Genomic DNA, 26,231 nt, shown 5'->3' with positions numbered 1-26,231 from the left:
ATAGAAATTAGAACAGCATAATAGAACCAGAGGAATGAAATGCACGACTGCCACAGAAAGATGGAACTTTACCAATCTGGGGAAACTTTACGTAACACTGACTATTTAAAATAAGTGAGAAACCAGACCGTAATGAAGCTTGCTTTTTGAACTAACCTAAAATTAACTATCTTCAATTTTATGAGCTAACAGAATAATGACTGATGCAGCACAAAGAAAGTCAGAAGGTCAAGTTACAAGGTTACATGTAAAGACCCCAAGTTAGCAGTCATGCTGCATATGGTAAGTTTTCTTTCTGCAGTGGAGACACAAACAGTCTAATTTCATAGCTGACTGATTCATCACTCTCTGAAGGCTAACAACCCATTTAATTTTGACTTTTATGACCATAATAAGGTCAAAGTAGAAAAGTTTTAACCTACACAAAGATATACCAGGTGTTTCTTTCAAAACAGATTTGTTTAAAAAGCCGTGAAAGTTACACTAATGCGGTTTGTGCAGATGAGTTATACAGCCAGGGGGATAGAGTATTGGGGCTAATTGTAACGATCAGTCAGCTAATTATTTAAAATTCATTAATTAACTTTTTAAATAATTAAAAATCGACACATAGTTCCAATTAGAAACTTGCAAAGCGCCATTGAAAACCACTAAATCAACTCTCTTTAGAACATAAAGCATGGGCAGCATTTTACATCGTTCTAATGAAGCGCTCAATTTGGATGTGTTTCTAGGTTTCGCTTACTTATCCGAGCACATCTCTGCGCCCGCAATCCTGTCCCCTCCCCCTCCCCCTCCCCTCCCTCCCTCCCTCCCTCCCTCCCTCCCTCCCTCCCTCCCTCCTCCTCCTCCTCCTCCTCCTCCTCCTCTTCCCCCGGTAGTCGCGGCGCAAAGCCACTCCCTCGCTTACCTTGTAGCATAGAGGGAAGTTGGGCGCAACTGTGTTGCACGTCTCAGCCACTGTCGAGCAGGACCGTGGGCGCAGAGATGCACTGCAATAACAAATCGAAACCTAGAAACGCGTCCAAATTGAGCGTTTTCATGGAACGCTGTAATATACAGCCCCTGCGTTATATCTTTTGAAAAAGAGTTGATATAGTGGCCTTAGGTGACGCTGAACAAGTTTCTAATTGGAACCACATGTCTATTTTCCTTTATTAAAAAGTTAACAAATTTTACTTAATTAGCCAACTGATCGTTACAATTAGCCCCCTATATTATGTTCCCTTGGCTGTATACCTCTCCTGCGCAAAACCGCTTTAATGTAACTTTCATTTTTTAAAACAAAGCCACAAAGAGTGTCTTGGTGTAAATGCTATATGTATTCCGTTACTAAGATTGGCTCATGAAGTAAACTAAACAATGAATAAGTATGGTTGGAGCCAGAATGCAGACGTTACGAAGGATCCATGTCGTACGAGGGTGATTAAAAACTTATTTCACTTTGGTCAACTTACACCTTCTGTTGGCTGCACTGTCTTATCGGCACTTTTCATACAAGGTTGCTGTATCTCCAGTCACTGCTGTGCAGGCTTGAATCTGTTAAATCAGTTCAGTTGGGACTGAGGTGCTAGGAAGAATGGCTGTCCCATGCTTAATTTGTACAAGTGAATCAGTCATCGTTCTCGTGATATGAAGGGGTGTCCAGTAATTCCATATATATGAATATACCGATATACATAAAAAAAACTTTGTGCACAGTATTATAGAAATGTAAATGTTTTCTCGCAAAGAAATGCGTTTGAATGGATACAGTTCTATGAAGAATGCACGAGTGGCAGTCATAAAGGAGCCAATGCCCAACCATTTCGACGACTGAGAAGGACGTTGAGACACTTCCGCGAGAGGTGTTGAGACACTTCTGCAAGGCGATGGGGGATCTCCAAAGGAAACTCAAATGCTGAAGATAATCAGAGTATTGTCATCGTCCCCATATCATAGTCAATCATTGGTCTTGAATGGTGCTATTATATTCGAGTTCTCTATTTTGTGACCACACTTGCCTCCAGATGGCTCCAACGTACTGAGAACTACCCCGGGATAGTCATCGGCCTCCGATTGAAGTCAATAATTGGTCTTGAATGGTGCTATGACAACAAAGTTTCCTTTCTGGTGAGCCAACTTGCCTCCAGACATCTCTGCAATGATGAAAACTACCTCGGAATGGTCGTAGTCCTCCTATTGTAGCCAATAATTGGTCTTAGACGGTGCTATGGCAACGAAGTTTCCTTTCCGGTGAGCCAACCTGCCTCCAGATGTCTCTGAAATGATGAAAACTACCTCGGAATGGTCGTCGTCCTTCAATTGTAGACAATAATTGATCTTAGATGGTGCTATGACAACAAAGTTCCCTTTCCGGTGAGCCAACCTGCCTCCAGACGTCTCTAAAATGATGAAAACTACCTCGGAATGGTCGTCGTCCTCCAATTGTAGCCAATAATTGGTCTTGAACGGTGCTATGACAACGAATTTTGCTATCTGGTGAGCCAACTTGCCTCCAGACGTCTCTAAAGTGCTGAAAACTACCACTGGATGGTCGCTGTCCCTAAAGTGTAAACTGAACTTTGAAAAAAAAAAATGTGGTCGTTAAAATTTTTAAAAATCATTTGACAATTTTGTAATCCTGACATGTTGCAAAGGGACAGATGCTTAAGGAACTATATCATGTAAAATTTACTGAAAGGACAGATATAAGGGCACTGCCATTCTGATTTCAAATGCAGCACTGATAATAGGCACATTCAAGTCCCACTAAGTTTGTGCTTAGGTCTTGCACTTAGGTGTTTGCTGCTCCAAAACAGTGTTTTGGAGCAGCAAATGTGGCCTTTGGAGCGGCCAAGATAGTGTGTTTTGGAGCAGCAAAAGTGGCTTTTGGAGCAGCGAAAACAGTGTTTCGGAGCAGAAAAAGTGACTTTTGGAGCACACATTCTTAGAAAAATAAATATTTGTTTTAAATGCTGGACAAACGAAGGGCACTTTGTGTTGTGTTGTGATACGACGTGTTTGGGCGGAATTCGCTGCTTGTGTTTTTGCTGCTGAGACATCCCACAAGTATACAGTGCTGTAAGCGTTGCCAAGCAATTCTGAAAAAAAAAACAAACAAAAAAAACACTTGCTTTCGTTTTACTGGTTTTCAACGTGGCAGATCTTCATAAAAAGTAAGCAAACGCAAGACATTAGATTGCAAGCGTCCTGGATGGTGCCTCTCGTGCAATCATGTTCACATGCACGTGAGGGCAACTTCGGCAGGCTTGCACCTAGACGTGCTTCGTCGCATGAGCAGAGACAACGGCTGTTCGACCGAAACCGAAACCATGCCACTCCGCTTTGTCGCCAACTGGTTCCCAAAATAATATACATGTACAAAATGTAACTGTTCAGCATACGACAAACAGTCCAGCGGTGCGTGCTTGCCAGGCCGGTGGGCGAGGTACAAGCTAAACACACAAAAAAAAAGGACCTGAGCGTATCGATGCAAGACATTGCGAGCCAGGGTCAAGAAGTTTTTGGAGCGCTTTGTGCAACGACTGAACTCGAGACAAACAACCGTGCTGTGCAGGTTCAGCGTGCAGGCATTGCCTTCTTTGCTTTAGGTCACTTCTCATCATCAACATTCTTTCGCGGCAGATTTTTCACGTACCGGGGTCCCTCTCGGGAGAAAGCCCACCGAGAGAAACCTAGGTAATTATTATTTCGACACAGCAGTCATTGAGTTAAAGAGGGATTTTTATAACAGCGTATGATTTAAACAAGAGCAGGAATGTCGATGCGTTTCAGTTTAGAAAGCATTATATCTGCAGCAAAGTGGGGACGGCAACACACGACGTCGCGCGACGAGAGTTACTTTGTGAGCTTGGTGAGCACAAAGTAACTCTTGCCACGTAAAAACGTGGTTTTGTTTCACAGCATGACGGCAAGTCTGGAACCCGACACACTAACGTCGGAGTGTCCGCGCACACGGCCGCGTCTATCACTAAAATATTAAAAAAAAGAAAAAAAGACGCGAGATGAGATTCCCGAGACGACGAGAGTGCGAAACGCGAGACGGCGGGAAAAATCATGCAAGACTGCATAGATGATTGATGCAGGGTACTTTGCGTCGGGCAGCGTCTTGTGCCACCTAGCCAACGCATGCTCAATTACGGTTCTCAGTTTAGTTTCGTTTTTGAAAGGCGACCAAGATTGGTCCTTTTGCGCAGGTTTGGCACAGATTAGCCATATTCAGGGGTGGAAGCGGGCTAGAGCCTTTTGTAGCAGGGCTGGGAGCAGCAAAAGTCCCAATTTGGAGCAGTAAAACGCTCGCTTTAGAGCAGCTCGGGAGCAGCAAAAATAAGTTTTGTAGCCGTAGAAGTAGGTTTTGGAGCAGGTCACGGAGGTCAAACAGGTGACTAAAAGTGATTTGTTGTTGCTAAATGTGAAAAGGAAGCAAAAATATATGCATGCACATCCCAGAATAATTTTCAAGCAACATACATACACATTTTTCTATTTCTATTGCATTGAAATATGGAATATTGGCAATTTATGCAAAGGAAAGGCTTTGAGAACCATTCCGGCAGCAGGCAGAGTCATGATAGACTTTATATGGGAGGCCCCGACAATAAAAGCCTAACTTGAGCCACGCCAGTACAAAACCGTCTACTTAATAGACCAATTGTAAACATGTATCCAGAAAACTAAACCACTGCAAGGTGTCAGATAAACTACCTTCGCTGACTACAGCTTTTGTTTAATAAAGAATACACATGTTCAATCACTACTTAAAAAGCCCTCCCTATTGGAAAACCCCAATATAAACAGCGTATTATGGATATTGGTAAACAATATCTTTTTATTGTATTGCAATACAATATAGACAGTGTATTGGAAAACATTACATTTATTGTATTGTATTACAATAAGGATTTGTTATGGGATTCCAATATCCATAATACGCTGAAAATATTGGAATCCAATACCGTATAAACCCTTATTGGAACCCCATGTGTCGTATGGGGATCCAATAAGGGTTTACGATTCCAATATACTCAGCGTATTATGGATATTGGAATCCAATATATTATATCGGCTACCAATAAAACTATATGCGAGTTGGAATATCACGTTCAGCACGACATTTCTTTGCAACGCAGTCTCTTCTTGTGTGTATTTCTGAGTGATAAAAGAAAAAGTGTTGTTGTTGTCAAATGATGAATAAAGAAGCAAAACACTGGGCTTATCCATACCAAATATATTTAACATATTCCTGAACTGGAGGATCTGGCATTTACTGCAAAAGAAAGTTAATTGTTTAGGACCCTCATTCAAAAACTTGCTGTTTGAAAACAGAATGTGAAATCCTCACCTTTTAATGAAAGCAGCACCTGCTAGCTGTAGCCATATAGAAACTGCAAAATAAAAATTTGTGATTAGTTCGCAACAAGTAGCAATCCTTCACTAAGCTGGATAGATTCAAAATTATGTCTGCGTTTGATTGTGAAAAAATAAGCTTCCATTCCACTGCCACGGATCATTCTGAGCTCCGTCAATTAAATAAACCTATCGGCTCGTCTGGCTTTACAGTTCCTGCTTTGCACCTAACCACGGTGAAAGATACACTCTTTAGGTGAGGACACGCCGGGGCTGAACGCGCGGCACGAGGAATCAAATAGTGTTCGTTCGACGGGCATCCGAAAGACTGCATCATTCGACTGCCACCGTGCCCGCGACTGCCAGTGTCACCGGCGGCCAAACGGCGAAACTGTGTGACAGCAAAAAATCATTATCTCGTTGTCATGACACCCCGGTACACCATGGTCTTTCTGCACGTGTGACAACCTCGCTGGAGCTCTGCGCGTGTGGTACATAAGGCGGCATGAGCCGTCTTGAACGTGCCCACGGGTCGACGAGTCACCTGCTGGCGTTGCTTGAAACCAAAGTGAGAGAGTGTGAAGGGCGAACTTCATCGGGCCGTGGCCAAGAGCGCGCTGTCCTCACCTGAAGAGTATTATCTTACACCGTGCACCTAATTAAAGTATCTGGAATGCTCACCTTTGAGGAAAAACGAACTGGTGCTTGCTTGCTTGTAGGCCGTGGAAACTGGGACAAACTGGGAGAGAGATTTGCGATTAGTTGCGTTCAAGTAGCAATTACATTGAGTAGCCCCGTAAAATACACTAAGTCGATAGGATGGAAGCTTGGGCGAGTTGGTGAACCATACTTGGCGGTGACAGCGCAGCAAAATTAATCTCACACCAGACACTCAGGAAGACAAGCACACGCGCTGAACTTACAACTCTTGTGTATTCGACTGCTTCATTTTTCTCTTCAACGTCTGGCTTGACTTTTCAGAACGTGATAAGTAGAAGAAGTAGCACGAAATACAAAGGAAAATTCTAAAGAGAAGGCAAAAGAACAGTAAAAGAGAAGACAAATGAAGAAACGGAAAAAATATCTAAACGAAACACTTTTCCAAATTGTCCCTCTCCCTCATCGCTATCATTTAGATAGAAATTGGAGCTCTTTGGTCGACAGCGCTACAGAAGGACTACTTACAGACTTGTCCTTCAGCTGTGCTATCCTTTCCGCTTCCATTATTTCTCTAGTCAATGCGTCTCTACTCCTACCTATTACAGAACAATTTTCAAAATGTGCTATACAGCCACAATCGCGACAATGGATTCCCAAGTGTCCAGCTACGACTCGGTGGGTGTTATAAAAATGCTCTCTTAAACGATCATTCAAACACCTTCCAGTCTAGCGTACATACTCTCTACCACATGAGAGTGGGACAGAATATACGACTCCTTCAGTACAATTTACAAAGCTCTTTTGGTGCTTTTTCAAACAACCAATTTCCCGGTGTGCCGTCATTTACCTTCCTGCACAGGCTTAGAAGCTTATTTGGTGCTGAAAAAGCAACATTAATGTTAATGCAGTTACCTATCTTTTTTAGACCGTGCTAAACTTTATGTATATATGGAACAATGGCCATCCTTTTCTTTTCTGTATTGCGTTTAGGTCGTTCACCCCATCTTATTCTCTTTAATAAATCCTCTGCCACGGCTGTAAGTAATGCACTAGGATATCCTGTTGACTTTAACCTGGCGATTTGAGCATCAAAGCTAACCTTAAGTGAATGAATACAAGACTTATTAAGCACACTGGTGAGACATAATTTAACAATGCCTCGCTTAACAAGCTTGGAGTGTTCTGACTGAAAATTAAGAGGTTTCTTCCCTCTCGGTTTGTATGACCAACATACATGATGCTCCGAAAAAATTAATCTGAGGTCAAAGAATTGTAAGGAACCTTCTGTGGAGAGCTCATGAGTGATTTCTGGTGGATCTATACAGGATTTACAACAGGAAAGAACATTAGAGACTAATATTTGCAAGTCCTTAGCTGCACAATCTAGCACAATCAAAAAATCATCAACAAAGCGAAACACCTTCACAACAGAAGAAGCATCTAAGCTACGTGAAAGGATCCGGCCCCGATGCGCGAGGTAAAGGTTACTCAAAACTGGTACTATGCATGAACCAATGCATACCCCTGCTTTTTGAAGAAAGGTGTTACCCTCCCAACATGCAAACATAGATTTAAAATATACGGTGAGCAGTTCAAGGAAACCACCTTGCAAAAATCCTGACGCGGTCTGAAAAGCAATAAGTCATGTATTCATTCAATTAAGGTTAGCTTTGATGCTCAAATCGCCAGGTTAAAGTCAACAGGATATCCTAGTGCATTACTTACAGCCGTGGCAGAGGATTTATTAAAGAGAATAAGATGGGGTGAACGACCTAAACGCAATACAGAAAAGAAAAGGACGGCCGTTGTTCCATATATACATAAAGTTTCGCACGGTCTAAAAAAGATAGGTAACTGCATTAACATTAATGTTGCTTTTTCAGCACCAAATAAGCTTCTAAGCCTGTGCCGGAAGGTAAACGGATCGGCACACCGGGAAGTTGGTAGTTCGAAAAAGCACCAAAAGAGCTTTGTAAATTGTACTGAAGGAGTTGTATATTTTGTCCCACTCTCATGTGTTAGAGAGTATGTAGGCCAGACTGGAACGTGTTTGAATGATCGTTTAAGAGAGCATTTTTATAACACCCACCGAGTCGTAGCTGGACACTTGGGAATCCATTGTCGCGATTGTGGCTGTATAGCACATTTTGAAAATTGTTCTCTAATAGGTAGGAGTAGAGACGCATTGACTAGAGAAATAATGGAAGCGGAAAGGATAGCACAGCTGAAGGACAAGTGTGTAAGTAGTCCTTCTATAGCGCTGTCGACCAAAGAGCAGCAATTTCTATCTAAATGATAGCGATGAGGGAGAGGGACGATTTGTAAATGTGTTTCGTATAGATATTTCTTCCGTTTCTTTATTTGTCTTCTCTTTTACTGTTCTTTTGCCTTCTCTTTAGAATTTTCCTTTGTATTTCGTGCTACTTCTTCTACTTATCAAGTTCTGAAAAGTCAACCCAGACGCTGAAGAGAAAAATGAAGCAGTCGAATACACAAGAGTTGTAAGTTCAGCGCGTGTGCTTGTCTTCCTGAGTGTCTGGTGTGAGTTCGATTTTTTCTGCGCTGTCACATTCAAGTACACTAAGTCGGAAAGATTTAAAAAATTACATGCGCGGGACATAGATAACCTCTTGCGACGTAACTAGGCATACGTCAATAGCGCTCGCGTGTATTACAGAAAAATAAGCTTCAATGAAGGAGCCCCCAGTCGTTCTGAGCTTCGTCAATTAAAAATGCTGTACCGGTCGTCTGGCTTCAGTATTCCTGCTTCGAGAATCTGGGATTCTCACCTCTGAGGAAAAGCAAACTGGGACCTGCTGGCTCTTAGGCCTTGGAAACGGCCAGAAAGATTTCCGATTAGTTGCGTCCAAGTACCAATTTCTTTGACCAGCCACCTACAGCACACTAAGCCGGATAAAATCAAAATTACATGTGCGTGACATAATATGCCTCTTGTGACAAAACTTGGCACATGTTTTGTCGCCTACAGCAACACTGAAGCCAGACAGACAAGCGATACGGCATATTTAATTGACGGAGCTCAGAACGACTGGGGACGCTTTCACTGAAGCTTGTTTTGCTGCAATACAAGCGTGTATTGCAGCAAAACAAGCTTCAGTGAAAGCGTCCCCAGTCGTTCTGGGCTCCGTCAATTAAATATGCCGTACCGCTTGTCTGGCTTCAGTATTGCTGCTTCAGAGCAATCCAGAAAATCTAGAATCCTCACCTTTGAACAAGAATGAACTGGCGCCTGCAGGCTTGTGGGCCGTGGAAACTGCAAGAGATTTGCGATTAGTTACGTTTAAGTAACAATTTTTTTGAGTAGCCAACTACAGCACACTCAAAATTATATGCACTGGACATAGATGCCTCATGCGACGAAGTTCCTTCATCCTTGTTTTCTGTTAACTCTGCCCACCTTCACCACCCGCCTCCAATTTCTGTGCTAATTTTTAAATCTCGATTCCCTGGTTCCCAAAGGCCATGCCATGGCTTGTGCCACTCACAGGTCTGTCAGCTCTGCAACCGGCGCCATTGTGGCAAAGACGCCAAAGCACCTGGCGCTTATGTGCTCTTTTAATATTTTGAGCATGGCTCAAAACAGGTGTATGGGTGTCTGGTATGCCCTTTGCTTATTTGCGGATCGTTTCGAATCAGAGGGTAGGCGCTTCTGCGATCTGAGCGCATGCTCGGTTTTTTACAATAGTTGAAATTGAACTCTGCAGGAATTTTCATTCATAACAAACAGAATGTGCATGCCAAAAGGCATAGCAAATGAAACATCCACCGTCTATCTATTTTCGGTTCTTGTCCGCAAGAAGCTGTCGTATATGTAGCCTTCCTTGCTTAAGCCACTCATCCCTAATGTCCCGGTTGGGTCTCGTCCTGATGAATTGTCGGTGGAGACCTGAGGTGCAGTCAACATCAGATTAGACCTTTTGAGACAGAACCATATACTTGCTGGAAGGAAGTACACCCAAACGAATTTTAGACATGTCATTTATAGTGAGTTTTAAAATGAGAGGCCTGATGTAAAATGAGACGTCAATACTGATGCACCAATTTTGCGAACCTAAAATTTTGAAGGCCTTGTCCCCCTAAGGCACATGAATCCCGGCATGTGGATGAAATTTTTACCTTAAGATCCTGACTCAATGCCCATCCCCGAATATTTGACCACCACACTTTTAGAAAAAGATAACTTTTTAGAAAACACCGAGTCACCGACCACCCCTACAAAAGCCTGAACCAAGCCTACTAGTACCGTGGCTTGTTTGCTCCGTGCCGCCTTGAGTTAATTCGGGCTGACAATTTTTTTTTCAAATGGAACCCACATTCTTAGTTTCGGTTTCACTTGTAGAGGCAGGTGGATACTTTTGTAAAGCTTCCTCCCTATGCGCTTCCGAGTCAACATTTTTGCAATGGCCAACCCCCGGGCTTTGATTTTTGCGCTCCTTGACAAATGCTGAAACTCATATAGCAGTGATGTGATTGGCCTAAGCCGTTTTGGAGCACCTTTCGGAGCAGCCAAAACAGTGTTTTGGAGCAGCAAAAGTAGCTTTTAAAGCAGATATTCTAATAAAAATAAAAATATTTGTTTTAAATGCTGGACACGCGAAGGGAATCTTGCTCGCCGAAATAAACCAATTATGGTCAAGTTTGGCCACCTGGGAGTCTTTCAAGATGTAACTGAAATGCCAATGACATGACACATTTTTTTTTGGTTTTCGAAACATCCTGCAAAGCTGGAGCAAGCTTTGCTTTAGCTTAGGGTAGTATTGAATGTCCAATTTTAATGTCCCCAAAGAGACATTGCGACATCCCACAAGTGTACAGTGCTGTAGGCATTGCCAAGCAATTCCGAAAAACCGCTTGCCACCGTTTTACTGATTGCCGACGTGCCAGATTTTCGTCAAAAGTAATTAAATGTAAAACACTAAATTGCAAGCGTCCCGGCTGGTGCCTCTGTCGTGCAATTATGTTCGCATCGTTGGTTCGCATGCACGTGAGGGAAACTCCGGCAGGCTTGCAGGTGCATGTGCTTTGTCGCGCGAGCGAAACGGCTGTTTAATCGAAACCGAAAGCATGCCTCTCCGCTCCGTCTCAACTGGTTGCCAAAAATCTATGCAAAAGGTAACTGCCCAGCATGCGACAAAAAAAGAGTCCAGCGCCGCGTGCTTGCAAGGCCGGCAGGCGAGGTACGAGCTAAACACAGAAAAAAAGAACCTGAGCGCATTGATACAAGACATCGCGAGCCAGGGTCGCTTTGTGCAACGACTGAACTCGAGACAAACAAGCGTTCTCTGCGGGTTCAGCGTGCGAACATTCCCTTCCTTGCTTTAGCTCACTTCAACTTTTCTTCAGAACACATTTTGCACGTACCGGGGTCCCTCTCGAAAGAAAGCCCACCAAGAGAAACCTAGGTAATCAATACTTCGACTCAGCAGTCTTTGAGTTAGAGAGGGATTTTTGTAGCAGCGTATGTTTTAAACAAGAACATGAATGTTGATGAACATGCGGCGGTCCTTATGTTTCAGTTTAGGAAGCTCCATATCTGCAATGTCGTGTGGCCGTTGATTTCAGGAGCGAGAGCTTCAGCTCAAAAAGCAACTCCCGCCGCGCCAAAACATAGTTTCGTTTCACAGCGCCACGTCATGGCTGGTACCCAGCACGCTAGCGTTGCAGCACACACACACGCCAACATCTATCGTTAAAAAAAAAAATCGCGAGACGAGATTATTGCTTACGAGACGACGAGAGCATGAAAGAAGAGACGGCATGGCGGGAAAAGACCATTAAAAAAAAACCATGGACGATTGATGCAGGATATTTTGTGTCGGGCGGTTGTTTGTGCCGCCTAGCTCATGCATGCTCAGTTACGGTACTTAGTTTAGTTTCGGTTTTGAAAGGCGACCAAAATTGGCCCTTTGGCGCAGGCTCGGCGCAGATTACCCATATTTTGACAAAATGTAGCAGGGTTAGCCCCTTGGTGCAGTTTGGCGCAATTGGCGCAGCCATCACATCACTGATATAGGCGGGCAATAGCTCGCCTTGAAAATACTTGCTCTTGGTGGCCGAGAACAAACTCGTGTTTCTGATTGGCAGCCATTTGCTGCGAAGGATACCTGCACATGTCCTAAAGAACCCAGTCTTAGTCTAACAGATGCTTTGGCCAGACAGAGACACAAAAGCCTGACACAAGTCCACTATAAAGACCGGAAATAGAGTGTCTGTGAGGAATAAAACACACAACTCAGATAGGCATCAATCACTCACCTTGAAAACACTTGCGATGAGCGGCAAAGAGCAAACTTCTGGCCTTGATTGGCTGGTGCTTGCCACCAAGACCTGCATGTATAAGAAAGAACCCGGTCTTAATTAAACTTGGGTGTTTTTGCAGAAGGGAGACAAAAAATACTAATGAGAGACCACTACACATAGGAAATGGCATCCAAGGAGAATGAAACACTAAACGCAGTGTGTTAGTGTTGACCGTTTTTTTCCCCCCCGAGTCACCCGTTTTCTCGGGCGAGCCCCTGGGCTCGGTCCTTGGGCCACTTTTGTTTTTAATTTTTATTAACGATTCAAAGATACACCACCCCAATGTACAAAGCCGATTTTTTGCTGACGATTGTGTTTTATTTGCCAAGGTAAACAACCCGTTTGATCAAGAAGAATTAAATTAATGTCTATCTTTGGTTCATGCATTGTGCATAAAATGGAATATGGTTCTAAACTCTAAAAGGCGTGTTCAAATGGCCTTGACGTGGAAGAACAACCCTTTGTTTTTTTACATATTCTATCAAATGAGTACCACTCGATACTGCTAACCAATATCAATACCTCGGAGCTTTAATTACCTCTGATTTGTCATGAAGTGCACATATTGAGTTTATAGCTCGTAAAGCAATGCGGAAGCTCTGGTTTTTAAGACGAAATATTAACCTGTGTTCACCTGAAACTAAACTGACTGCTTATAAAACCATCATAAGACCAATGCTAGAATATGCATGTATTGTATGGGACCCTCATACAAAGCTGTCAATCGATATGTTACAGACTGTGCAAAAAAAAAAACATTGCAGTTTGTGTACAACCATTATGGTTTTATGTCATCAGTTTCAGATTTGTACCCAAGATCGGGATTGAGTGATTTGGCAACCCAGAGAAAAACGGACGGCTGAAGTTTCTTTATAATATGATATAGGGTAATTTGCGACTGCGTCTCTGTGATTACACTTCATTTAACGAAACAAGGCCCATGAGAGGCAAACACCAATTAACACTTGTCGAACCATTTTGTGGAACCACTTTGTTCAAAGCATCCTTTTTTCCTAGAACCACGTGTGAGTGGAATAAGCTTCTTGAAAGTGTTTTGATTTGAGATCATTAGATGCTTTTATTGAAGCACTACTCTCGCACTTTGTTGAGCAGTGGCGCTGTCTGCTTGTTTGTACTACTTCCGCTTGTCTTTGAATATTGTTTTTGTACACCTCCTGCCTGGGCGTTCCACAGAATGCTGGCAGTATCACCAAATAAATAAATAAATAAAATATAGGCAGGCAATAGCTCACCTTGAAAATACTTGCTCTTGGTGGCCGAGAACAAACTCGTGTTCATGATTGGCAGCCATTTGCTGCGAAGAATACCTGCACATATCCTAAAGAAACCAGTCTGAGTCTAACACAGATGCTTTGGCCGGTCAGAGACACAAAAGTCTGATACAAACCACAAAAACCAGGAAATAGTGTCTGCGAAAGATGGAAACAGACCCAGGTGGAAAGGCTCGTTCTGTTTCACCTTAGTCAAATAGTGTAGCTCATTTTGCTAAAACAATGCATATTTGCTAAAAAATGTATAATATATATTTTGCCCCATTTAGCAGAGTTTACTGCCAAGGGTACCTGCACACCAGAATAAGTCAGACTTAGTTTTTTTTCTCTTTTGATGAGCGACAACAGAATCCTAAACGGGTGATGAAACAAGATATAAGCCTACCAAGCCAGGCTAGTTTGCCTTGATGCAAGCACAGTGCCTCGGCCGACAAATGACGTTCTATTCTCTGGTCACTTGCCATATTTGGTGGGAATAGTAAAGTAAATGAAAATAAGGCTATCTCTCTTGCAGCCCACAGCTGCAAACGAAATTCATATACCTCGATAAACGACCTAAAAATAAAATTGGGTGGTGGCCAAGCTGTTTATGGTGTCAAATTTCAAATTTACAGACTGTGTTGTTCTGGTTGAAGTCCTCCTGGTGTATATGTTTATCCTTATTAATTATACTTAAATTGTTTGTTTTTTTTTATTTTTGAGGCACTAGCACATAATTTATACGCTAATTCAGCTTTAGAAGCGTTTTAAGAATAGTCCACGGCTTCCTAGTGCTTGTAATAAATTCTCAATAAGAGCGGGTTTCAATTTTTTTTCTCGCTCTCGCTGCTGCTTGCTTCCTCGCCCTTAAAATGCTGACAACTCGACACAAAAGTAATAAAAAAATGTGCTTCAAATGTGATGAAGATGAGCATTTCCAAGTTGTACCCCTGCTTCATGCCCTGACCATGCCACCATACCACAGCTGGATGCAGCGACGAATGGTCCCAGGTGCTGTGACCCGACCGTATATAGCCTTACGGTGTGGCGCGACTCATGCAGCCCCTATGCTTGATGATGGAGCCAGTGTGCGAGGTGCGACCTGCTAGAGCTGTGCAAGCCACAGCTTTACAGCCTGCAAAGGGTGGGAAGATGCCCCTCCCTTTGCAGAGCTTGCAATAGCTTAGCAAGAAGCTATTGCAAGCACTAGGGAGCCACAGTGTGTGAATAAAGGCACTTCTGAATGTGAATTAGTGTGTAAATTATGCGTCTATACGTTAAAACTTAAAAAAAAGTATTATTTATAAATATATATATACTGTATACTAAAAAAAAGGCAAAAAGAAAAGAAACGTCTCCAGGTGGGTTTGAACCCAGAGCTCCACTGCCCTTGATTTCAGTTCCCTAAAACCCGCTTCAGATGGGGCAACTTTTCTAGCAATTTTGAGGTTGCTGGCGGGTAATTCCCTAGGTTTTCCCAGATCAGCACGAATTTCTGAGATCAGGTTCGGCTTAAAACAGACACGCAACTCGAACAAACTGGAAAAGTTTGAAGCGGCAGCAGCCAATCAGGGATGCAATATTTTCACGTGACACCCCTGTGGTGGTGAGGATGACAGCTGAAGACTTGGTCCTGGTTTCAAATGGATCGTTTTTAGAAATAAACTTTTTCAGAAACATGAGTGAGTATTAATGCCAGTCAAAGATATAAAAACATGTTTTTAGCACGTAGTTGTGCGTCTATATAGTGCAAGAAAAATCAAATTTCATGATGATGATGGCAAGTTGTAGCAATTTGGTTGCAGCGTCTGAACGCAGGCGGCCCGTGTTGCTGGTGTTGCCACGTTAAGTTGCTGGGGGAAATTGCCCCGTCTGAAGTGGGCCTTAGGCTTGCTTCCACCGTTCACGCTCGGCGAGCAAGCCCGCTTCAACCGTTCACACCTCAAGGCAAGCTGGACAGCTACAAGCCACCTAAATGTCTACCGCCGCATCCCCGGCCAGGCCGTGACGCGACATAACTTATTAAAAGTCTTGCTGTCAGTGCCACGACGGGCCAGAGTGAAGTCGAGAAAGAATCATCTAAATCAATTCGTAGCTTTCTTGGAACGACCCCCCTCAAGGGAGAGTCGTCCCTCCGCCTTTTGTCGACTGTTGGACTGACGCGAAGAAACTAGCCGTCTTGGCCCAGCAGTTACAAATCATAGTGCTCATTAAGTCGCCTGCCAGCGTTCCAGGTGCCAACCGCAATTTCCGCCAGTTTACCCGACACCCGCTGACAATCTCGTCTGCCAGTGTTCCCGGTGTCAACTGCCATTTCCGCAATCTTTCCAACACCCACTGTCAAAAACCCATCTGCACTCCAGGCCTCGACAAGCGCTTACTTGCCTACCGCATCACCCCAAGCCTAAATCCTAAATCTGCAATGAGTCCTGGCTGTTTCCCCTCCTGCCACTCGTTATCCTGCCTTCCAGCGAACATGCCGTGACTCTCCTCTGCCTCTGGAGACGACTTTCTTACATCTTAACCGCGCTCCCAGTCTCCTGCCAACCACTATTCTAGGGTACCCGAGAAAGCGTGTATTCAACCTCGTTCTTCAAGCCCTTTAGGTACTTGATTCGAGGAGACACCTGCTGAGGTCTGCCGTGAGACAAGTCGCCAAAATTCCAACATATTTGTCTCAACGGGCATCGTTAGCATTAGTGAACAACCCGCTCAACGAATCCGTATGACTCCCTGGGGACGACTAGAAGCAGAGGCATACCGAATGAGCCTCACGTTGGATGTGCCATTTTAATACTGGTTTCTTTATGGAGTTCGCTTAGCTACTAATAATCACCGCCCAATCGGTATGCGCTCCGCCCGTCACCCAGGGAGTGACATACAGCACCGAGAAGACAGCGAATAAGTTTACTACCTCACAATTGCCCGTCGTTCAGAGCCAGCAGTCCAGGCACGCCGACCCTTGTTGTCGTCCGTCGATCAGAGCTCACAGTCAGAGTCAGTGTCCAGGCCTGCGGATCGTCCTTCCCATGCCAGCGCTGCGTAGGCTGGCTGTCCCGGGCTATCACTGCCCGAGTCTCGCTGCGGAACCACCCCGGGATCGTCGTGGCCTAGACTAGATGGCCAGGACTCGCCGCTTCTACCGGTCCGGTTTGAACCTCGCTGGTGGACCGCTCCAAGCCAGGCAGCCCGGCTCCGATGTTCCTGCCCAGCTCCAGCCTCGCTCAGCACGCACTGTCTCGCGCCAGCTCGTGACTTCTTTCTCCGCCGACCGCCTGTCACGTGCCCTCTGCGTCGTCTTTCACCATTGGCTCCCACAAAGTTAAGGAAAGGGAATGTACCATTATGCTCAGTGAAGTTCGGTGAGAAGACCCGGGACTCGAGCAGGAATGCCGTTATCCTTGGTGTGACCCTACGAGACTCTCTTGCTGCTTTTCCTGGGGTTTATCTAACTGAAGTACCTGTCTGAAAAGTAGAAGAAACATATGTGCATAACACTCATTATTCACAAGAAAATTTGTCAACATCCAAAATGACCCATGGAGAAAACTATGTGAGGAATTTGTTGGCCATGTTGGCCGAGTCACCTCTCGTGGCCAATGTTTCATTGCAACTTTAATTGTAGTAAACAGTCAAAGGGTATATTACAAGGTGCAATTTGATTTTGTGCGAACCTACAACGCACAAAACAGCACTCTAACACAGTATGTAGAGGTACCTCTAAACAAATTCCAGGGTTTCATGGAGCCTCCTTCAGATAACTGATGTTGAACATAAAATGTGTGCACCAAGGAGTGAGCAAACAGTGACTTTCAATTAGTAGTCTCAAGCACCAGCGACATGTCGACGAGGAGTGCAATGCGTAGAATGTCGTCTAGAGGTGTGCAGCCAAGATAAAAAGGCGAGATATAACGATATCAGAATAAGATCACACCAAAAAGGTTCCGTTACAATCTAGGCACAATAATGAGTCAACCGACGTACAGCCGCGATTCACTCTGTGTTGAGGTGAAACATGGCCAACAAAATATAAAAAACGCGTCTTTTTTTTTTTTTTTCTGTACATCATTTGCTCTGCGCCGTTGATAGAAGGACAGTTGGGCGGCGTCACAAAGTCACTCGCTAGCGCTTTTTCAAATTCGTTCATCGGCACTCATGGTATACCCGGGAGGAGAAAAGTACGAGCTCAGAGCCGAGCCGCCGAGCGTCGATTGCGGCTTTCCTAAAGAGAAGCTCCGGTACACTTCGGCGACTCGTCAGCTTCAGACGCCTCTTCGAACGAGCCTGACGCGCCCGCGAATCCAATGAGCCGAACGGGCGCGGCAGAAAGCACGCCGGAAGGAAGGGGGCTGGAGGCTGAGTATCCGAAAGAGACGCGGCGCTGGTTTCTATGTCTATTTCGTACATGAGATAACAAACTGGCAAAGCTAGCCGAGTGTGAACAGTGACTGACGTTACATTGGAGCACACGCAGTCGAAATGACGCCTGCAACAGAGCACAGCTAGGTGCTTTCAACAGGGGACACAGGCGTTCAAAAAGGCCTCGATTTAAAAACCTCACGTATCCTTTCTGTCCTTCGGTGTTTACTTTGATCCGCGTACGCCAAAGCACTCAATGCTGCAAGTAATAGAGTCGTGTATACGTACCTTTCGAAGCAATTGAAAGTGTGTAGGTTTCGCTCGATGCCCACGACATCGAGCGACATCGAACGACATCGAGTGCGCCGAACGCCAATCACGCCGGCTGGCCAGGCTGGCCGGGTCGCGCAACACACAGTCGTTGACACAGACATAGTGGTGACAGTGGCGCAACCGACGCCCGCCCGCTGCGCGCTGCGCACTGCGCATGCTCGTCTTGGCGGCTCGCCAGCACGCCGGCGACGCCGGCATCGCGCCGGGCCAGCCGGGCTCGCTCCCTTCGAAGTTCGAACAGTTCGAAGTCCAAACTTAGGCCCAAACTGCTTGCGCGCGCGCGCGTGTTGGCGATGGAAACTGTCTTCTCAAAAAACGAGGCTGTAACGTATCGTTTGATGGCGCAAGTGCACGTATTTTTCACGTCGTTTTTTGGACAGTGTGTGTATCTTGCGAAACAGGCGACGAAAAGTGGTGGGTGAAATGTGCTCGCATGTCGTCGTGGATTTTGTGTACCACGTAGGATTACCCAGAAAGGTGGGTCAATATCGATAAATGTGTGCGTAAGAAGCAACTACATGCACGGGACCTGTCAAACCTATTCACCGTCATTATTTTATCGTGCGAACCGACATTGTCACGTATAGCGTTCGATTTCGGTCCCAACACCGGTAACTAGTATATCGTGTCATGATGTTGTATTTCTCACCGTCGGTAACTTCGTATTGATATCGTATTCGATGTGGTGGTCGTGTCCCAACACCGATAATTTCTTGTTGTATTGCGATGGTGTGTTGCAACATCGAATTGTATCCCGGTACGTTGGGTTTATCGTTAGGCGATCAACTTTTGTTGCATTACAACTGCAATAAACATTTGTTGGAAAACGATCACTCCAATGAGCACGTCGTTATTGGGCTTTCTCATTAAAAGGTAGGTCGCGGCGGGTGTTCCGGCTAGTTATTCTGAATGGTTTGGTGGTTGTCTAGTTTCAAGCGCGCGAGGCTGTGTGTACTGTGTGCCGTACTAACAGCTGTACATACTTGCACTGTCGATCAATGTTAATGTGTTCGCAACGCAGAACGTTTATGTTATGTGTGTATCCACACCCAATATATTTTTCGCGTATTGCCGTGTGGATATGCCAACGTAATGTATGTTGGTAACTTGGTACCCGCGTTCTGAGATATGTGCACGCGATATCATATTGTATTCTCCTTTGGTCCCATGATCGACGACCAATATTTGTATATCGTGTGGCCGTACAGTATGTCCATGTCGGTCACCAATATGCACGCGATGTCGTATTCTATTCCAATAACCGTGTGGTATATCGGGGTATTGTGCTCCGATATCGTGTTGTATACCAATAACCGCAAGTTATATCGGGATATTGTGCTCCAATATCCTGTTGTATACCAATAACCGCATACTATATCTGGATATTGTGCTCCGATATGAATTCCCATCGTGCGTATTGGGTTAATCGGATAACAATAAGTTTTTATTGGTTTCCATCACCTTCTTTGGAATACAATATTTCCAAAAGCCGAGTTGATATTGGCCTTTTTCAATAGGGCTATATCAAGTTTAGTAACAAAATACACGGCTACTGACATTTGACAAGGATTCAGATGCAAAATAAAATGTGTATTTTATATCTTTAGACTACCACAGTCACTCGTACATATGCAGCTTTAAGCATCGACTAGAAGAGCAACGCAACCTTATGTACTCCATAAAATGCTGTGCATTGCGTGTCTCCATAAAAAAAATTAAGGTACCACAACATGTTTCAGAATAAAGCAGTCCTTGCTGACCTGTTTTCATTAAATACAAATGTTCTTAATCCCTGTTCATAAAATACAGTAATCCCTACACCCAAGTTAACATACTAAGCTATATCTAATTACTTTGGATGGAAAAATATATTGTCTTAAAAATATCACAGCCACTAATACATATGCAGCATAAACACTGACTAGAAGAGCCCACAGGCTCCATGTTCAAAAAAAAAGGGTTGTGACTAAGCTGAATCTGTGTAATTTAGAAACAACTGAAGTTCACCTTTTTTTTCACAGTTTGAAGAGCAGAGTCAATTTCTTTTATGCGCTCGAGTACTTTGGGCAGTTTAGAGTTCACATCTCTTAGCAGGAGGTGTCCACTCCCCACCTTGTCCATGTCCTTAACTGCCTCACCCTTGCTTATGAGTTATTGTGCACTCAGTAGATGTGCTTTAAGAGAAGACAGTTGTGGGGGACAGTGAGCGGACTGCGTGTAGAAGACGGCGCGCCAGCAGGAAGAAGAAAAAGGGACGCTCGTGGTAGGTGCGCGAGGACGAGAGTTCGAAGGGCCGTGAGGAACGAAAGAGGCGGTGCTGAACGAGCCCAGGCAAGACCCGGACCACAGGGCAACCGTGGCCTTCTACAGCATCGACGGCACAATTTGAGTATTTATAAAGTGTTTGCCTATGATAGCGCTCCTTGTGTGACTTCCTCGGAGCGAGTAGAACTAGGCCTGATCGGGAATTGACAGGTGACCCACATAACTGGGGCAGTTATGTGGGTCGCCTGTCAATTCCCGATCAGGCCTAGTTCTACTCGCTCCGAGGAAGTCACACAAGGAGCGCTATCATAGACAAACACTTTATAAATACTCAAATTGTGCCGTCGATTCTGTAGAAGGCCACGGTTGCCCTGTGGTCCGGGTCTTGCCTGGGCTCGTTCAGCACCGCCTCTTTCGTTCCTCACGGCCCTTCGAACTCTCGTCCTCGCGCACCTACCACGAGCGTCCCTTTTTCTTCTTCCTGCTGGCGCTGTCTTCTACACGCAGTCCGCTCACTGTCCCCCACACAGTTTGAACGAGACTGAAAATGAGATGTAGCTGATCAGGCACTGATCCCTGCGGGGCAGGCTGCCTTCTTACGTGACAAAAAGCCCACCAACTTCTCTCAACCCTACCCAACCCCCCCCCCCCCCCCCCCCCCCCCAAACCAGAAACATATACGAGTAGAGTGGCTATAGCAAGTTAAGGTGCGTTCTTGACAGGAATCGGCAGCGCGGGAGTGTTGTACGGCATTTCTGATGTAACCCCCACTCCTCCACGCTAAACGAAAGAAGCAAAAAAGTGTGTAGCACTGCCAATTAACCAACTCGCTTAAGATCGCGGGTATTGTTTTCGCCAGTGGTTTGACGGCGGTAGACAACACACGACAGCGTGCACATTCGCGCACACAATGATGGTTTTGGTTTCGTTTTGACAAGACAAATGAGCTCGAGAACGGATGTGCCTGTGCTCGCGATTCTTCACGGCTAAGCGTCCAAATATGGTAGGCTACCAAATAACAGGTAAAGCTAGTAAAGACCACTTACTTCTGCTCATGTTAATTGCCAAGGTAGCCCACCGGTGCCGAGGCACCATCTTCCACGATCACGGCGAATCGGGACCACGGGCAACTGCATGCGCGCTCCAACCGCGCCAACCAACTATGCCCGAAACCAAACCGATGTGTTCGTATATAAACTCTTTGTAGTAAAAAACGACATCGCACTCTCGATTAACTAAAATCGACGAATCGCCCTGAGGTTAGACATGGTTCGGAGCCCCAGTCGAGTTGGTACGAGTCACCCGCAGTGACACCTAAGCAAAAGTACCCACCTCATGGTGGCCCGTGACCAACCGTTTTCCACTAAATTTAGAGAAAACACTAAAAAAAAAGTTGAAATTGGCGTTTTGGAGCAGGCTGGCGCCGGGAAGTGAATTGGCGCAGGGTGGCACAATTGGCGCAGCGCTTCCACCCCTGCATATTTTGGCGAAATGTAGCAGGATGTAGCAGAGTTAGCCCCTTGGCGCAGAGTTTGGCACAAGTGGTGCAGCAATCACATCACTGATGTTGGCAGCGCCGATTCCACAGAAATATTAGTAGTTGCACGGTGTTTAATTGGGGGAAGACCTGTGTTTCGGAATTAGTTCAATTTGAAACAAATGCATAATCGTAAACATATAATTAAAACAGTGCAAACGAGCACAAAGACAAGTAGAAGACGGCACAGAGACACAGCGCTGACTCACGACTTGCTCTCTTTTTCGTCTTCTTAAAACACATCAACATAAAAAGACGTGAGTCAGTGCTGTATCTGTGTCCCTTCTTCTAATTGTCCTTGTGTTCGTTTGCGCTGTTTTAATTGTGTTTTTTTATACACCACCGACTAGCTCACCTCAAAACATTACTGCAAATGCAAAACATTCACCTTTCTTTTTCTCTTTTTTTTTCGAGATTGATTAGCGCTAAGTGGCGCATTTGGGTAAAGATTGAACTGTACTCGCGCTCCGGGGACCTGTAAAAAGGCATGAAAGCAGGAAATAAGCAATCCTATTTTTCCTTCAGTATTTTCTTTTTCTTCTTTCTGTTAAACAAATTATTATTATTTGCAAAAAAAAAAACAAAAAAAAAAAACGGAAGCTTTGCGACAGTTAGCGCATTAACATTGTGTGGTGCTTAGCTGGTGGGGTCAGTAATGTGGAAACGGACGGCGAGCAAACAATTTTCAAGGCGCAATTGCCGCCCCCCTCAAGCACACACACACACAGATGTCCCAAACTTCCGCTGCCGCTGCGCCCGAAACCCACAACTTTTAACAGCCATCACATCTATCGTCGTCTACTCACAAACGCGCAAATCATTTAAAAAAAAAAAAAAAGAAAAGCTACAGTAACAAATGGCCAGGGACTTTTCAGGCATTCCCCCATCTAGTAGTGTTAAAAGTGTTCAGAAGACGTGTATTGCCTTGTGTTGAGATGATGAGGGCAGTGGCATAGGAAAGGGAAGGGTCTTTTTTAAATAATATTGTTTACTGGAAATGACTGATTTTCCTGCCCCCCCCCCCCCCTTTTCCTATGCCACCGCATCTAAGCACAAGACAATACAGGAAAAAAATTGTGCACTGCTCTAGTTTTTTTTCTTTCGTCAATAAAAATATTTAACCCTAGAAAAAAAAATTATCGCCAGAACCTTTTTTTTCGGGGGGGGGGGGGGGGGGGGGGGTTGATGTGAGTGGGATGCCCCCGAGTTTTGGAGTGGGTAAAATATTACGAAGTGTCTAGCGTTACGTCCAACGTAACCCAAGTTAAGTCCAAATCTCCGCCTTTCCCAGGTTCACGGGGGAGAGAGAGGAGGGCGGGGGGGTTAGGTATACGTGTTTCAGTGCTCCGACTGGACGTAATGCTAGCCACAGTGAAAATATTAATAAAAAAGTCCCACCCCCCCCCGCCATAAACAGATACATACACATTGATCACCTGCGTCCAATCCCCGAGGCATGAGCACCGTTTACTCTCAAGTGCACCACCCAAGGCTAGTTATTTCTTTCAATAAAAGCAAAAATATTTGCTTGAAATTAATCTAATTCTGAAACTAGAACCGCCAATATTCCCACTGACTCGTCGAGGCTGCATAAAAGCCGATGTCATTCACAACACAAAATTGAGAACATCTACACCACTGTGTTCATAGTTTCCCGCGACAAAATCGCGCCACACGCGGAGTGCAGGTAAATAAGATCCAACAGACTCAACAGCTTCGTGCTAACGAGCGTCCGCGCCTCCGCACGCAATCCGCACTCGGAGTGCGGATAAGAATCCAGCACAAACCGCACTCGGAGTGCGGATAAGAATCCAAAATTATTCGCACTCGGAGTGCAGATTAGAATCCACCACCGGGCGCGCTGAGTCCGTGCTCCGGAGCGCGAGAGTTAGATGCTCCTTTCACTAAACGGACAGGAGTGCCACCGGAGACCGACACTCGAGCGCGCTCTTCGTGCACCGAAAATTTCTCGTAGCGCGAGTGACTTCTTCGCGCTCCATGACGTCACGTAAACAAACGAGATGGCTGCGCTGCTTTTGAGACCGTCGAGTCGAGAGGCGTAGCCGGAGCGCTGCCCCTTTTCAGTTGATCAGTGCTTAATCCAGCAGGTAAAAACGATTTGATTTGAAAGCTAAGACAGCAATTAGCGTTCCGAAAAAGGTTTGTTCGTGCATCTCGCATGAAAAAGAAATTCGTCTGTCAAACGGTAGCATGCCGGTAGCACAGCGACAGAAAAGTTGCAGAGATGAGGAGATTAGGACCGCGCTTTTCCTTTTATAATGCTTAGCCCAGCGAATAAAGATACTTCGATTTGAAAGCCAAAACATCAGCGAGCGTTGAGGAAAAGGTTTGCTCGTGCGTCTTGCCTGAAAACGAATTGATCTCTCGGACGAAGTGCTGATAGCTCAGCGACAGAACAGTTGTGATGAAAGGACAGTCAGACCGCTGCCCTGCTTAGAATGCTTAGCCCAGCCGCAGCGAATAATGATACATAGATTTAGTGATGGGACGAATCTTTATCCGAATCGAGATTCGGAGCTGTTAAGTTTGTAAAAATCCTGCTTATTAGTTAAGGTGATTTTTGTTAGGAAAGTTTATCTTTCCAGAGTTGCGTCGGCATTGTTTTTTTTAGCTTTCTATGTTTGTGTCGGCGGGGCCAGAGCGGCCGCGACGCGGGAGCGGTTCCCCCCGCGGTCGTTAAGAAGCGTCTCGGGTTTCGGAAGCCTGCTCGGACCGGGAGCGGGACAGCCCGCGCTTGGAGAGGCTTGTAGCTTTTAGCCGAATGTGCCTGTACATAGAGGTTTTTGCCACTTAGTATCAAATTGTCGCTTTTTACCCGTTGTAATAATTTAGCTGTTGGCGCCAGCCCGTCTGCGTAAAATGCAGGGGTTGATTCTAGAAAGAATTTGGATTTGGCCGTTGGAAGTGCTAGGCTGACAGCTTGTTGACCATTGGAGAACAGTGTACCACGTGGGAGTGGTGAAATTTGAAGGGATTGGTTGGAGCCTGAGGGGAAAGGAGGCCCCTACGAGGCTACAAAAGGATCCCCGAGAGGGATTCTGCAGATTTGGCTTCGATTCGATTTTGGGAGACTGGGAACAAAAGTATGGGGTTTAATTTTGGGATTTTTAACTCACTGTTGAGTTGTTTTGTTTCATAATAAACGTGGCCACACTGGTCACTGTAAAGCCAACCAACGTCGCAATGTGTTCAGCGGGATCGAACAACTTTTAGTCCTTTTTTTTATTAGTATCAACTTCCCGGGGGGCTGTCATCGGGCGACCACCGTCATCGGTCATCCCCATCCGGACCAGGACGCGCCCATCCCTACACCACCAGGTCCAGGCCCCGGCGAGGAAAGTTGACTGGAGCCAAATCTGAAGATTCGGAAATATTCGGAAAAGTAGCCGAATCTCAAGCGATTCGGAAAAGTTCGGAAATATTCAAAGCGTTGCCATGGTTGCCAGATCACGTTGATGAGTGTTTCAACTTTTCGTGATACTAAATTCACTAAATTCTACAAAGTGCACAAAATAATGTTGTAATATAATATCATAGTAATTAATAAAATGCTCCGCTTTGTTTATAATATTTTGGATGTTTGTCGAGAATGGAAACCAGGCATCGCGGGAACATTGGTTTCGGTTCCGGATTACGACCAAAATAGGCATGCTTGGTGCACGTCGAAATACAAGCATACAAGCGCATGTTTTCATCGCCCGAGTGGCTTGGGCGGTTCGGCGACAGCCGGTTGTGGACCAGGGACCTCCGGCGTTGTCGGCGGGGCCATGGCAGTGACAACCGCGGCTGCCCTTCCAGCGAAACGCAAACATGAAAAGTTCCCCGTGGATCTCGTCAGGCTGGGCGTGGCCGCCCCAGCCCGGCGGGATTCAGCGGACGTGCAGCCAGTGCAGCGGCGGGTCGACGGAGCGAGCCGATGTTTACGTGAAGATCAAGTTCTCATACTCCGGGGTTACCAGAGACGTCGACCGCGCTCGTCCGAGGTTCGCAGCAGTCCCCCCCCCCCACAAGAGATTGATGCCGTACGTGCAGTTCGGCAGGAACAAATCTCGTGCCCATAATTACGGTCATAGTAGCACCAGTAGCACACACCACACATATGTAAGTATGTTCGA

At 45.3% G+C, this 26,231-nt stretch overlaps 1 long non-coding RNA gene across 4 annotated transcripts in view; it reads right to left on the bottom strand.

The window, feature by feature from the left end:
* The window catches only part of LOC121836838, a 67,377-nt gene that overhangs the window by 36,915 nt on the left and 4,231 nt on the right, over positions 1–26,231 (bottom strand). For 2 of the 4 annotated variants that reach the window (XR_006078025.1, XR_006078024.1), the window contains exons 2-4: positions 22,484–22,570; positions 1,458–1,539; positions 911–992 (exon numbers count right to left, since the gene is read on the bottom strand). This is a non-coding gene — a long non-coding RNA (uncharacterized LOC121836838). The remainder of the gene's footprint in view (positions 1–910; positions 993–1,457; positions 1,540–22,483; positions 22,571–26,231) is intronic. The other 2 variants (XR_006078026.1, XR_006078027.1) reach the window with 2 other exon arrangements.

Source organism: Ixodes scapularis, unplaced genomic scaffold (assembly GCF_016920785.2).
Source record: "Ixodes scapularis isolate PalLabHiFi unplaced genomic scaffold, ASM1692078v2 PGA_scaffold2__306_contigs__length_199485367, whole genome shotgun sequence".
Classification (NCBI taxonomy): domain Eukaryota; kingdom Metazoa; phylum Arthropoda; class Arachnida; order Ixodida; family Ixodidae; genus Ixodes; species Ixodes scapularis.
The sequence above is the reverse complement of the archived record's forward strand: the minus strand, read 5'-3'. Positions and strand labels throughout refer to the sequence as shown.